Source organism: Thermobia domestica, chromosome 11 (genome assembly GCF_964235325.1).
Source record: "Thermobia domestica chromosome 11, izTheDome1.hap1.1, whole genome shotgun sequence".
NCBI classification, from domain to species: Eukaryota; Metazoa; Arthropoda; class Insecta; order Zygentoma; family Lepismatidae; genus Thermobia; species Thermobia domestica.
The window spans coordinates 101,909,373-101,923,981 of NC_137464.1; the positions used below are offsets into that span (position 1 = coordinate 101,909,373).

The 14,609-nt window shown below is 30.0% G+C and overlaps 1 long non-coding RNA gene across 6 annotated transcripts in view; it reads left to right on the top strand.

Annotated features, from left to right (window-relative positions):
• LOC145664331 (uncharacterized) overlaps positions 1 to 14,609 on the top strand; it is a 373,203-nt gene that overhangs the window by 59,399 nt on the left and 299,195 nt on the right. The window contains exon 1 of one of the 6 annotated variants that reach the window (XR_014127360.1): positions 3,762 to 4,048. The exons of 4 other annotated variants lie outside the window; for them this stretch is intronic. This is a non-coding gene — a long non-coding RNA (uncharacterized LOC145664331). One more of the 6 variants, XR_014127357.1, reaches the window with a different exon arrangement.

The following is a 14,609-nucleotide window of genomic DNA, read 5'->3' on the forward strand; positions in this document are numbered from 1 at the left end:
ACGGATGAATTCGGTGAAGTGATGTAAATATGGATGAATAATATGTAGAACTTTGTTTTTTACATTTTTCCTTGTTTTTTTTTATAAAAAGAAATGTTTACTGTAATTTTTGCCGCTTCTTGCTTCCTTGCAATAATCGAAGTTTTTCGTGAGAAGTTTATATATACAAAACTTGTTTTATTTCTCATTATGTGCAGTAGTAGCATTCAAAACGAAACAAAATGAAGAAAATAAATAAACCAAAAAATTCTCGGTATATTGTTTAAGTGAAAAGAAAGTTACGTAATTTCTATACCTCATAATTTAGCAGATATAGAAGTTTTGGAGTATTTTTTAAATTATTATTTCTTCTCCAGGAAGGAAGGGGAAAAATACAAAGATAGAAAAATGGGAATATAGTAATAGGAAGTCTTTGTTTCATAACTCATAAGTGAAAGAGAAATTGCAAAAAAACTTTCAAAAATTATTTTAATTTTTGGAGAGAACATTTTTTTTACTATTATATTATTCATCTTAAGTTTGTATGTACTTTCTGTTAACACTGAATGTCCATATTTCAATTGAAGTGAAACTTTAATGGTAACACCGTCATAATGATGCAATTATTATAAATAATGTATCCAAAATAGCCTTAAAAAATATACCACTTCCATTTTATTCTAAAAGTTAAAAATATAAAGGAAAATTTTTTTATTAAAATATTGCGATAAACATACTTAGATATATTACATGTAAGATTTTTGATTTTTTTTTAAAGATAGGTTTGATTTCTTAATAAAATTTTAATCTAATATATAAAGGTGAAATTGATCTTGTATATTCCAAATGAATTTTTATAATATAGTTATTACCAATCTCGAACTGGGTGGTTATCACTTCACGTACAGTCAGAGACAATAATTCTTTCCGTTTGAGGGTAAAATTGTTTTGGGAATAGCCGTCGTATGGCTGGAACATAAAGAAAATTATATTCTTTCTAATGTACTGAAAACTGTAATCAAATTATCCTTCCATTCTAAAGTTATTTTCGAAACTAATTTCATCAAATGGGAAGTGCTTTTATCGCTTACTATACAATGGGGGAAAATAAAGCCTATGGAGAAACTTGGTACAAAACTTTCTCATTAAAAACGCCTGCAAAATGGTATCTCATTGTTTTCTAAGATTTCTCTTTTAAGGAGCGTTTTTGGTGATATTTTCAAAAAATAGTGAAAATGGAGAAACTTTAACAGTTTTACTTAGAATTTTATAACATGGTTAGCACTTGGGTTTCGATATACCTGAGCTATTAGTGTCAAGGATTTGGAAGTGGTACATGATAGAAATTTAACATTTAACAATCACATAAACTACATGATTGATCAGGCATACAGAAACCTTGGATTTATCATCAAGATCAGTAAAAAGTTTACTAGGATTACAGCTATGCAAAAGCTATATGAGCACTACGTTCGTACCAAACTTGAATACGCAGCCACTATATGGAACTTCCACAAAAGCAAATATAAACAATATAGAAAAAGTTCAGGATAAATATTTAAGGTACTTGTTATATTAGGGAGAAACAAATATATCCGAAGGCATACAACAGTCAATCTTTAAATTTAAATTTAATAAATTAAGTCTAGAACAGCGATGAATAATGCATGATTTGCCTGTTTATTTCAAGAGTGACATAGCTCAAAAATCACCCTTATTGACTTAAGGGCAGAAAATGAAAGCTAATCTTAATGTCTATCTATGGTAAAAAATTTTACAGATGTGTTTTGAAAACTGGACGCTAGAGAGCACTTTGTATCGTTCTTGCGCCCATTTATTTTCATTGCGTTTCGAAATTTTAAACGCTTCGCCTGAAAAGTTAGGAATTTTGAGTTATGTCATTCTTGAAATAAACATCGAATGTTGTTTCTATATAAGTTATTTAATAATAAAATCGATTGCACCGGTTTACTTCAAGAATTTAAAATACGCACGTCTACCAATTTAACTCGTCTTGAAAATTTCAATTTCTTTTACTGCGGTAGATTACACACGAGTGCAAACAGTAGATCACCAGTATGGAGAATGAGTACAACCTACAATAGGTTAACAAATGTAGAATAGATCTGGATATAAACATTAACAATATAAGTCAATTCAAGGCAATTCTTCGTAATGTAATAAGAAATAATTGTAGATTAAGGAACATTAGTGATATTGCAACCACATTATAATTATAAGTGTATTTTAATATGAATGTATGAATGTGTTGTAATTGCTAAATACATGTAATGGACACAGTAATTGGGTTATGTAGCTCGTTGTGTCCAGAAGTAAATAAATAAATTTTAAATGCTCATTCTAAGAGTTCTTAAATTTTTCTCAAGGAATAATGGATTCATAGTTTGAAATACATTTTGCAACATTCCAGATAGGTTTTATCATGTAATTCTGATTTGAATACGCGTCATAACGGAGAAGTTCAATGGGTTTAAATATAATTTGGAAACATTTTCCATACAACTATTTTTCCCGTGCGAATAAAAGTCATTTAATCTAGTTATTACTAATATTCAAAAAAGTATTAAAATTGTAAGCTAAATATTGTTAGTGTTCACAGATTATCTAAAACGTGACTATACGTGATTATACATATTTTGAATAAATCACGTTAAGTGGAATCAAACTTATCAGATGATACAGTTATGAACAAGACACAATGCAATTAATTTAATTCGGGAGTGTTATGGAAACGATAATTTTATCCTGAAGAAAACATATATCAAATTTTAATATGGATGATCGACTTTTACATGTAATTAGCCTATAGTATTGTATAAGCCTAAGTAGAAATAGTGCACTTTGCATAAATGTACGCTGAATAACAATAATACAGTATAATGGTATTTTTTATAACATATATATTCTACAATGAAATTTAAGATTCCAAATTAAAGAACTCTTAAGGGACTTGTTTTGCACTGATTACCGTACCATCAATGATGAACCAAAAATAAAATGTCTGAAACAAAATTTAAGTATTTCTCCGTGTAAAATCCGGATCTACAATAAGAAATTGAGGTTTCCATTTAAAATTTCAAAGATGATTCATTCCATCTTCGAGGAAATGAGGGGACATGTAATTTTTAGCACAGGTGAAATTTTACCTCTTAGATAGATCTATTAATTTTTAACTTCGAACATTATAAAACAAGTTTGATTTACCAGAACTATTTCATTTAATTGTCTGTCGTCCGTCCTGGAGGCAAATAGTATCCGTCCATTCGAGAGATACATAGGGTGTACTTCAGCTTAAATTTAACCTTAGTAGTTGCATAATTATAGTACAAGTTTCAACTTTCAGATTTTTTTAAAAATGATTTTTTTGCTGATTTCCTCCAAAACTATAAACACGACGATTTACACATCTATATATATGTTTGAAATTGTATTTCTTGTTATATGCTAGGGATATTGTTGAATTAGTTTTATCTATAGAACGGTTATTAATAGAATTCTTGATTGCAATATAATGAAATATGTTTCTGAAGTAACGAAACAGATGTGTCAACTACGGGTGCAAATGTCATAGAGTGCATGGAACTGAGAAATACAATGCAATGAATGCTTGAATACATTTATATTCTGATTGAGTGCATACTCATATGTTACTTCTCCAGCTGGAAACGTAATGTGACCGTTAGTGCGTGCCGTCCCGTGTGCATTCATACTCATGCAAGGAACATACACACACACACACAGGATCATGGGAATACTATTACATATACCTATAGCGTAAGAAACATGCTTTTGCTTGATTATGCAGCTGAAGTTTTACTATTGATATTCAGTCTTATATATAAATGCTAGAAGGAAGATTTTAAACATTTATGTGAATCAAGATCTCGGGACTAGTGCCAGTAACTCTTGCTAGTGAAAATTTAAATAGTGAATGAAGTATGGAAAGGTTCTCCGAGCAGTGTCCAACAAGTTCCAGTTCTATTTCACTGGAAAGGGGTAAATGTGTGGGACTGAGTTGTACATAGAAACCAGGTGTTGCTGATGCAAGGTAAGGAAAGGGTCACTCGTTCCCTATGAGGAAGCTCTCCTCTCTCATTGCTGGAGTAACAACCATCCTTCGTCTGACCAGCTTTTCGGTACGTACTACATTGTCCACGGCAAGCAGCCAGTTACGGACAAAAAGCTTGCCAACCATTTTCCAGGGACATATTTGCAATTGCCAGGATAGTCAGTTATAAAGAGTTTTGACTAGCTGGGGTGGGTTTCTCGTATCATCTTCATCTGTTAATATAGAAATATTTTTTTAAGGTATCAAAATTTAGGAAACGTATAACCACATATAAGTTATTTTCTAAGTCTAGATTATTTTCTGTATTGTGGTAGGATTTCTTTGACACCGATTTTGATGACCTTAAATGACAACGGAGGGAAGAGACAAGTTATTATTATTATTATTATTATTATTATTATTATTATTATTATTATTATTATTAACAATAACAATAATAATAATAATAATAATAATAATAATAATAATAATAATAATAATAATAATAATAATAATAATTGTTTGTTTTGAACAACTGGATATAAAGGCACGAAAATTGGCATGTGGGAGCTTCTCAACATGTATAACACTGTATGAATACTTCTGTATGATATTCACTTATGTCAATTTAATTAGACGACTCAGTCTCCTTTAGAATATCCGTGGGACGTAAAACTCAAAGATTAGACGATCATAAGAAAGAGAATTAAGATTCTTAAGCGTAATGTGGTCAATTTTCATGCATAAACTACTTTAAAGATTACGATGGTTATTTAGATCTAATCATAGTTTCGATTGGAAATTGTTGTGTTGAGTTCTTTCTATAATTCAACGCTTTTGTTTCTATAATCGTTAGTCATATGAGCACATATAACTATACTTATTTCGAATTTACGGTGTAATTTGCGGCAGAAGGTAATATATTTATAAGTTTTTGCAAATTCTATCATCAAGCCAAAACCTTTGTATGGGTCGAAGTGATTTCTCGTATTATGATAGTTTATTAACTGGGTAAAACTTTACCATATCGAGTATTCGGAAATTCCATCTCAAAGGCGGAAGAGAGGACAAGCTTGTTTTGAACCATTACAATTTTTTATTATTATTTTCATACATCAAATTACCCAACAGCAATCCGCATTAACATTTGTACCTTAACATCGCTGGATGGAAAAAAGTCTTAATCTTATAAACCATCACCATCTTTTAAAAAGTAAAATATCTTTGTAAAATAACCATTCAATAGAAATGTTTAATTCATTTGCACGAATTCCGTGCGGCAGATTCATACTATGGACAAAAGGATATGGAAGACATTGCCCTCAGTAACACAGAGACCATTAAGTAGTAGTACTCAAGGAAATTACCATTGTTTGCATGCCAGAGTGTATTAAAAGTTCCATAGAATTGACATCAAAACAAAACTCCCTCAATTGTTGTGATGCGGCAGGAAAATTGTCTAAACACCTAAACATTAGAGTTTAAACAGTGGTATTTATGTTGCACTAACATTTCCTAAACAATATAAAATTCCTTTAGTATCGTGAGTTCGAAACAAAATTGATCAATATTATAATATTAAGAAAACAACTCTTTAAAAATATTGAAATGTTGACCTAATTTAGAAAAGAAGCTAAATAATGTTTTAATATTTCAATATTCAAAACCAAGTAATAATATTCGAACAATATTCGTAATAAAACAGAATTACTTACTAAACCGCATTTATACATATATATTTATATATGCACCCTGTCCATTCATACAGGTTGCAAAAAGTCTCAAAAGCTACTTGATGCATCAAAAATTTATACAGGGTATACAGGATGAAAAGTTAGAAACAGAGTTTGGTAATAATGAAGGTGATATTCAAACTGAAAGTGGTAAAAGATCAACAATTTCCGATTTTTACTTTGATCACTATAGAGCAAAACGGTAATAGATAACGGGAAATTGTTTCTTACAATGGATTAAGCGTCCCAAAAATTCATTTCATAACCATCCTTAACGATGCAATAAAAACGTAAGTGATAGAAATCCAATACAAATTCCAGTTTCAATATTGATCTATATAGAGCGAAAACGATAAGATCCAGCGAGAATCGATTTATCTTTGGGATCGATTTAGCATTCTAGAAATAAATACCGTACCATCTTTTCTTGTAACCCACTATTCAAACTAAAAGCGACAGATACCAACTATTTCTGGTTTTCACATTTATCGCAACAGAGTAAAAACAATAACAGATGGCGAGAAGCAGTTTTCTGAGACGAATTAACCGTCCCAAGAATATATTTTATTTCCACTTAATCTCTCTAGTGAAACCAGAAAACAGGTAGAAATCAAACGCTTTCGGTTTCACTATTAATTGAGAAAATGTTACGCCAAAGAAACCAAACTGCTTCACGTGGTATACATGTGGCACTGTTACGTGAAATTCGAACAATAAAACACACAACGTTTCCAACAATATGCTAAAATAGAGACGTACGTACATAGTGAATATTTCAATTAAATGGTGACGCAATTCTTAATTTAAAGTTTTCTTCAAATTTAAGGAGAAACTAAGTTAAAATCCAATGAGAATTAACTCAAAAGTTTCAAAAATTTTCCATCTATCGATGAGTTATTATTGATGAATATATTATACGTTAAACAGATATAACTATGTTTCTATCATGATATTTTGTAGAAAATATTATTTGGTTTACAGTTAAGAATCAGAGATAAGATATTGGACTTTTTCTACTGCAATTCACTCCAAAATAGTGATAGCTTTGAAAAAATAATTCTGAACTCAAAGCGAAATTCAAAAATGTTGTTTTCATTATTTGTATTGTTTCAGCTAGGATTTCCGAACCGTGGTTTCCGATCTTTCGGGACAGTTCAGATGTTTATACATCTATTTTAGTGGCTGACTAAGAGTGACATTCTGTACCAGCCATCGCAATAATAATAATAATAATAATAATAATAATAATAATAATAATAATAATAATAATAATAATAATAATAATAATAATAATAGAACGTGGAATGTATTGCAACTCAAATAATGTAAAAAATAATTTATAACTTTTCTGCCTATTATCAACATTTAAAAAGCAAATTTTGCATTGCGTTGACGAAAACCCACGGAATGGTGTTCTAATATTTGGCTCTCAGCATAAAATTGTGTTTTTATTATTTGACTTCCACATTGATATCTCTATTTGATTATACCGACTCAAGCAAATATACAGTGGTATTACTAGTTAACTCTCTTTTTCCTAGTGTTTAAGTTTCTTTTTCCCCTTATTTGTTTTTAAATGTTTTATACTGTATTAACAGCATATTTTAACATTTTTCAAAATAAACAATTGAGTGATACTATTAAAATTTTACATCGTAAGTTTTTACTACTTACACATTAACCTAATAATCAGAAAAAAAAGAAAGACGTGAAAGAGGCTATTAAAATAATAGTAGTACTATTAAAATAATATTAGTAGAAAATAATTATAAAAAATTATAAGACGTAACTTTTTATTATTTACACATTACCATGTTGTTAAAAGGATAAATAAATAATAATGTAAAGGACATTATTCAAATTAAAGAACGTATATTTTTACTAGTTACAAAATAGCCAATTCTTAAAAAATCATATAAAAGTACTATTAAAATTACTGAACTTAATTTATCACTATTTCCAAATTGGCATATTATTTATCACCAAAATTAACAAAGAAATACAAAGGTGCTGTCCAAATTATAGAATGTAACTTTCTGTTACTATTGACAAAGTATCATATTGTTAAACACAAAGATAAACAAGGATCTGAAAGATAGTATCAAAATTAGAAAACTTATATTTTGACTTCTTTACAACATAGCATTACGTAAACAAAGCTGTCAAGAGTACTATTAAAACCATGGAACAAATTTTAACTATCTACAAAGACCAACAAAGAAGTAAAAGGTGCTATTACAATTATAGAATGTTACTTTTTGTTACTATTTACAAACTACTATGTTGTTAAATAGAAAGATAAACAAAGATATAAAAAATACTATAAAAGTTACAAAACGGGTATTTTTGTTTTCTTATAAAATAGCATATTATTAAGTAATCACAAAACAAAACTGTCAAAAGTACTATTAAAGTCATGGAGCAAATTTTAAGCATTTGCAAAGACCAACACAGACGTAAAAGATGCTAATAAAATTATAGAAAGTAACTTTTTGTTACTATTTACATACTAATATGTTGTTAAACATAGATATTAACAAAGATGCAAAACACACTATTCAAATAATAGAAGGTATGTTTTTGTTACTTACAAAATAGCATATTGTTAAACAAAACTGTGGACATAAATGTGAAAAGATGCTATTAAAACTATAGAACGTAACCTTCGAGTATTTGCAAAATTGCATATTATTAAATAAAATATATAAACTAAGATCTCAAAAATACTAAATATGATTTATTTTAAATAATAGAAATTAACTTTTTACTATTTAGAAGCTAGCATATTATTAAACTAAGGTAAATAAAGATGTCAAGTTGAAAAACTTAGGCATGACGTAACTAACATATACAACTCTATACACACACACAAAAAAGGTACCTATTGGAACAGTGATAGACAAGGTTCATCTTTTTTTTTTTTTTTTTTTTGTAGTTGTTGCTCACGTGCGGACAGTGTAAAAGTAACTGCTGAATATTTAGTCAGCATTTTTGAAGTAAATGGATTGCAAACACATTTATTATCCTCTATAACATAATTGTTCAAATGTAAGCTCTATTTTCTATTCACTCAAATCATTAGGGAACGATGTTCGCAAGTACTCTTTTTTTTAAATAAATATTTTAAAGTTAAATCATTCTCACATATAGCAATGTCCTCACTTTATATTCGTTACAGTGAAATCATTACTCCATAAAGCAGTGCTTTCATTCAATATTCTTTATAAGCATATCCTAATATTTATACATTTTATCAGGAAACGTATGAGGCCTTATTCATAGGGATGTGCATGAGACGAGACGAGATAGAATTTTCCTGACTAAATTTGAGTTGACATACAGCTTTTGCAATAGAGGAATATACATTTTTCAAGTCGAGATATTGCTTTTACAGCACATTTTCGAGACTAGATAGCATCAAATCTTGTCTCGTGTGCATCCCTACTTATTCAGAGTTGTTCTTATTTGCGATTACATTGCAAAAAAATACAGAAACTACTTTCAGATACAGTAGGACACTGTGCACATTACCGAGACTCTTTGAACACCTCTATATGACACATATTCACCCATTGTAGATACTGTGTTGTCCAAGTATGTCCCAAATGTATGTACAAAATGTGCAAAATGTATGTCATTACTTTGTTTTTGAACTGTTTACCGAGAAGAAGTATTTAAAGTATCATATACTCAATACTGTTTTCAGAGAATGAGTGCTTTTGGACACGCGAAGCACACTTTACAAACACACCCACTTGATATACATATATTTCCCCCCACACCATCTGTACTAAAAGTGTTTAAATGCTGTTTTATTTTTTACAGTGTAGTGTCATACTAAGGCTTTGAATACCGCATGATTCAATCGTCAAAACAAGCCCTTTTATGAGGCTAATAACACGTACTCTGAGTAAGATCCATGATGTTTTCATACATAATTATTTTCCTTTCTTAAATTCAAACAGATTACGCATAACATCAGTGGACTTAGATTTAGTACTGAAATGAATAAAACCATACGTTTAAATTAGAATGCTTAAATATATCTTTTTGTTAAAACTAAACTAAATTTACTTTATTTCTTCTTGTTTACCTAAGAAACTGTGTAGAAAAGTCAAATGTACTTGTACAATTATATTAATCAATTGAAAAACGAGTTGCAAAGAATAGGTTCAATGCTTGTATGTTATATGTATGTATTCAAACAAAACTTAAATGTTACCTCATATCTCACACTTTAGTTTATATAACATGCAACATCTACAACAAATTGTCTTTTCGTGAATCAGTTTTAAGATTTATAATCAGATACATCATCTGCAATGTCTCTCAGATCCCGATCCAACTATAATCAAATGTTATGCTTTAGGCAGAAGACAAAGTTATCCTGTCAAAAAATAAAATAAAATATAATAAAATAAAATAAAATAAAATAAAATAAAATAAAAGAGTCAGCAGTATCTGCTCTCTCAGATCAGCAGCATCTGATCAATTGCGTTCAGAAACTTTTGTGCGATACTGTAGTTTTACTCCTTCCTTCCTATATAATATAAAATTTTCTTTTTTAAAATATCAAAAAAAAAGTGAAAGCAGGAACAATCCTAAAAATTCAATTGCAGGTTCCTATATTAGAGTTTTACTTCCTGCTTTGAAAATCCATGGTAAGTATAGTATTTAAATCCCAAGATGACTGATTTTAGTTAAATAAATTATTTGAGAACCTGACTTCTCACTATTATTGCCTAATTCTCTCACTCGTTGTTACATTATTGTACGAAATGATCTGTCACCAAAATTTGAAGCCAAATGTATCCACCCTAATATACTTACGAAACATATAGAAGATATATATGAACAAAAGAGACAGAAGTATATTGGTGTGTTGAATATTATATTCAAATATTATACTCTCATGTTAACATATATATCAGTTACTGCTACAAATATGTTAAACGACTTTTATTTGTAATACCTGTTTCATTCCTATTGATATTAAAGTAACCCACACAAGCACACCTGGCTGGAATAAAAGAATGATCTTCGCGATCTCTTTCGGATAATTTTTATTCTGTTCTGAGAAACATAATTGCATTGAGAATTGACTTGCAAACTATGCTAAGCATAAGTGTCGGAAGTCTTATAGAACGACTTTCTCCATCCGTCAACAGGTATCACAGAAAAAAAAAACGGTAAGATATATAGAACGATTTTGCAAACTATTTAACATCTCAAGACAATATAATGTGACACACAACACTCAACAAAAACATGAAGTGCATCAAATTTACTGTTACTTCCGGTTTCAATACTGATTTCCGTAGAGCAAAAACAGTAACTACTATTAAGATGTGATTTTTTTGCAATCGATTCAGCGTCTCAAGAATAGGTTCCACCTGCTCCGTTAGTAACATTCTATTCAACCCGGAAGTGGTTAAAATTAGCCATTTCATGTTTCAACGTTTATCGCTACGTAACAAACACGATAATAGATAGCGAGAAGCGTTTTCCGGCGAACAATTCAGTGTCTCAAAAAAGCATTTGATGACTATCCACAACAATTTATAAAAACCTGAAGGGGATGAAATTTGTTATTACTTCCGGTATTAATAATTGTTTCCGTATAGCAGAAATGGTAAATTTTATCGAGATGCATTTTGCGCAATCGATCCAGTGTCGCAAGAATAGGTTGTATCTCCTCCCTTATTCTGCTATTCGAACCGGAAGTGGTTGAAATAAACTTTTTTTGTTTTCAACCTTTATAGTCATAGGACAGAAACAGTAAGTAATAGTTAGTAATGGCTTTTTGATATGGATTCAAAGTCCGAGTAATAGCTTTCATCTTTGATCATATTCTTCTATTGCAACTGGTACTTATAGACGCACTACTTCAAGTTTTGAGTATTGAATTCGCATAGTTTGAAAGTCTTAGTTTCACACTGTGAAACGATTCTCGCTTCGTATTATTGGCATTGTTAAAATTTCCATAATAAAAATAAAAAGTATTGACTATATGGCTTATTGTTCTTATTTTTCGACGCTATATTATACACTCAATATAAAGTAATCATAAATACATTAAACAAAAGAAAATGCTGGCCAAAGCATTTATTAACTAATAAATAATAGCGTTACAATTTCGGCAAATTACCTTTGCCTTCATCAGACATAGCTGATGAAGGTAAAGGTAATTTGCCGAAACTGTAACGTTATTATTTATTAGTTAATATATGGTTTGGTCAGAATTTGCCTTTTATTGTATACAAGAAGTTCCAACGCTAAAATGGTTGGTATTAACATTAAACAAAACTAAACAAGGGGAATGCAGTCACTGAACCGAACTCTGAAACTACCGAAACGCAAAGCTATCGCACATAGTCCTAGTTGAGAAGCCGAACAAAGCTTGGCCACAAAATATAGAGATCTTTATTCCTTAGACGATGAGCTTTTCCCCACCAAATGTCGTTCAGATTTGGTCATAGTTACGAAGAAATACAGTATCACATACAACGCAAACAGAGTTCAGGCATAAACAATAGTAATCTTTATTTCTTAGATTGGAGTTTTCAACCTGGGGGTCTCGAACCCCCACAGAGGTCTCTAGGAGAATATGTGGGACCTGCGAAGAAGGTGAAAAGATAAATGGAATTAGGACCTAGTACTGGAAAATGTATTTTGAATTTATTATTTTTAGAGACATATGGTTATTTTTATACTTATTGTCAAACTGTCATTTATATAAGAGGTTTGCAAATGTAAGTGATAAGTAACAATAATCTTGAGCTTATTACAGACTGGAAATTACTTGTGGGAATCGCTGTCAAGCGGGTGTGAATAAAACGAGGAAGGGGCGTTATACGAAGTAAATTGAGGAAGCCTATCTCAGATACTTGCCTATCAAATTTGGTTTAGCCAGTAGTTTCAGAAAAATAAAATACGAAATACAAAAACTCATCACGGGAATAAAAATATAAGCTCTCTACATATACGCCAGGAGCTAATAATGTAGGTTTTAAGGCTGAATTCAAGATATACGAATATAAGAGTAACCAAGGAAGCAAACAGGACCACACTTAATTTTGATTTATTTTTTAAATTTAAACCACGAGGACCTTGAATTTGAAGGAAGTTTCGATGATCTGTCTTTTGAAATTCAAGATATCCGAATATAAAGATGGCCAGGGAATCAAATTGGACTACAATTGATTTTGAAATATTTTGCAAATTAGATCACGAGGAACATGAATCTTAAGGAATTTTAACGATTTGACTTTAGAAACTCTAAATTTCAGAATATAAGGAAGCAAACTGAGCGACACCTCATTTTGAAATATATTGTAAAATAGGAATGTTGACGATTTGAAATGATGACTTTTGAAACTTGAGATATTCGAATTTGAAAATGACCTGGGAAGCAAACTGGATCATACTTGATTTTGACATACCCACGAGGAACATGAATCCGAAGTAATTTTGACGAACTGAGTTTTGAACTCGAGACATACAAACATAAACTTGACCAGGAAAACAAACTGTATCACACTTGACTTTGATTTATTTTTGTAAAATAAATTAGGAGGAACATGAATCTGAATGAATTTTGACGATCTAACTTTCGAAACTCAAGACATCCGAATATAAAGATGACCAGGAAAACAAACTGAACTACTTATGATTTTGATATATTTTGTGAAAAAAAAATGAATATGAAGGAATTTTGACGATATAATTTTCCAAATTCGAGATATCAGAAAATAAATTAACCAAGAAAGTAAATTACGCATTCGAATTCATGAAATAGATCAAAACGGGTATGGTCCAGTTTGCTTTCCTGGTCACCTATCTGTTCGTATATTTCGAGTTCCGAAAGTCGGATCGTTTAAATTCTTTCAAATTCATGTTCCTTGTGATGTAATTCATGAAATATATTAAAATTAGGTGTGATATAGTATGCTTCCGTGGATATCTTTATGTTCAGACATCACGAGAGCTGAATGTTGTATTGTCAAACTTCCTCATAGTCGAATATCTCGAGTTTCGAAAGTCGGATATTCAAAATTATTTTAGATTAATGTTTCTCTTGATCAAAATTCACGAAATACCTCAAAATCAACTGTGGTCCATTTTTCTTCTCTACTCAATTTTTCTGATATTTAGAGTTCCGAAAGTAGGGTCGTCAAAACTTTCTTCAAATTCATGTTTCTCCTGATATAATTCATGAAATATATCAAATTGTGGTGTACGTAAAGAAGAGAAAATAATAATGTTCATTCTTTAATCCTGTAATATTTTATCAAATTATTGTCCAGGAAAACTTGCAATATGTTATTTTAATTCTTTATTATTATGGTATAAAAATAATTTTAATGTGTCGGGATTTGCTATTCTAAAATTGTCATAGAACTTCCTGTAGAAACAAGTAATTCTGGATAACTAGATAGATTTTTCTGTAGAAACAAATAATGCTGAACGATTCTGGAATTACTTTTAGATCCAGTTATATGTTGTAGACAATTCAGAAGAAAGTAGCTTGTAGGTTTTAAGATTTTAACATCGAGTTCAACTATTAATACATTTTCTATCTATAACAATACGTAATGAATATTTTGTATAACATGTAACTTTGAGGATAAACATATTGAATATATAATAATGATAAATTTAGCTTATAGACTTCATTGTCTTCTTCCAAATTGTGTGAAATTCTCTTAAAATTTCTCACTACCCCTTCCATCAATTTTTGTCCACCCACTGAATTTTATATAAAGAAATTGATCATAAGGACAGCGTAAATATCGTACGGGATGTAAAGAAGTGATTCGATTTTGACC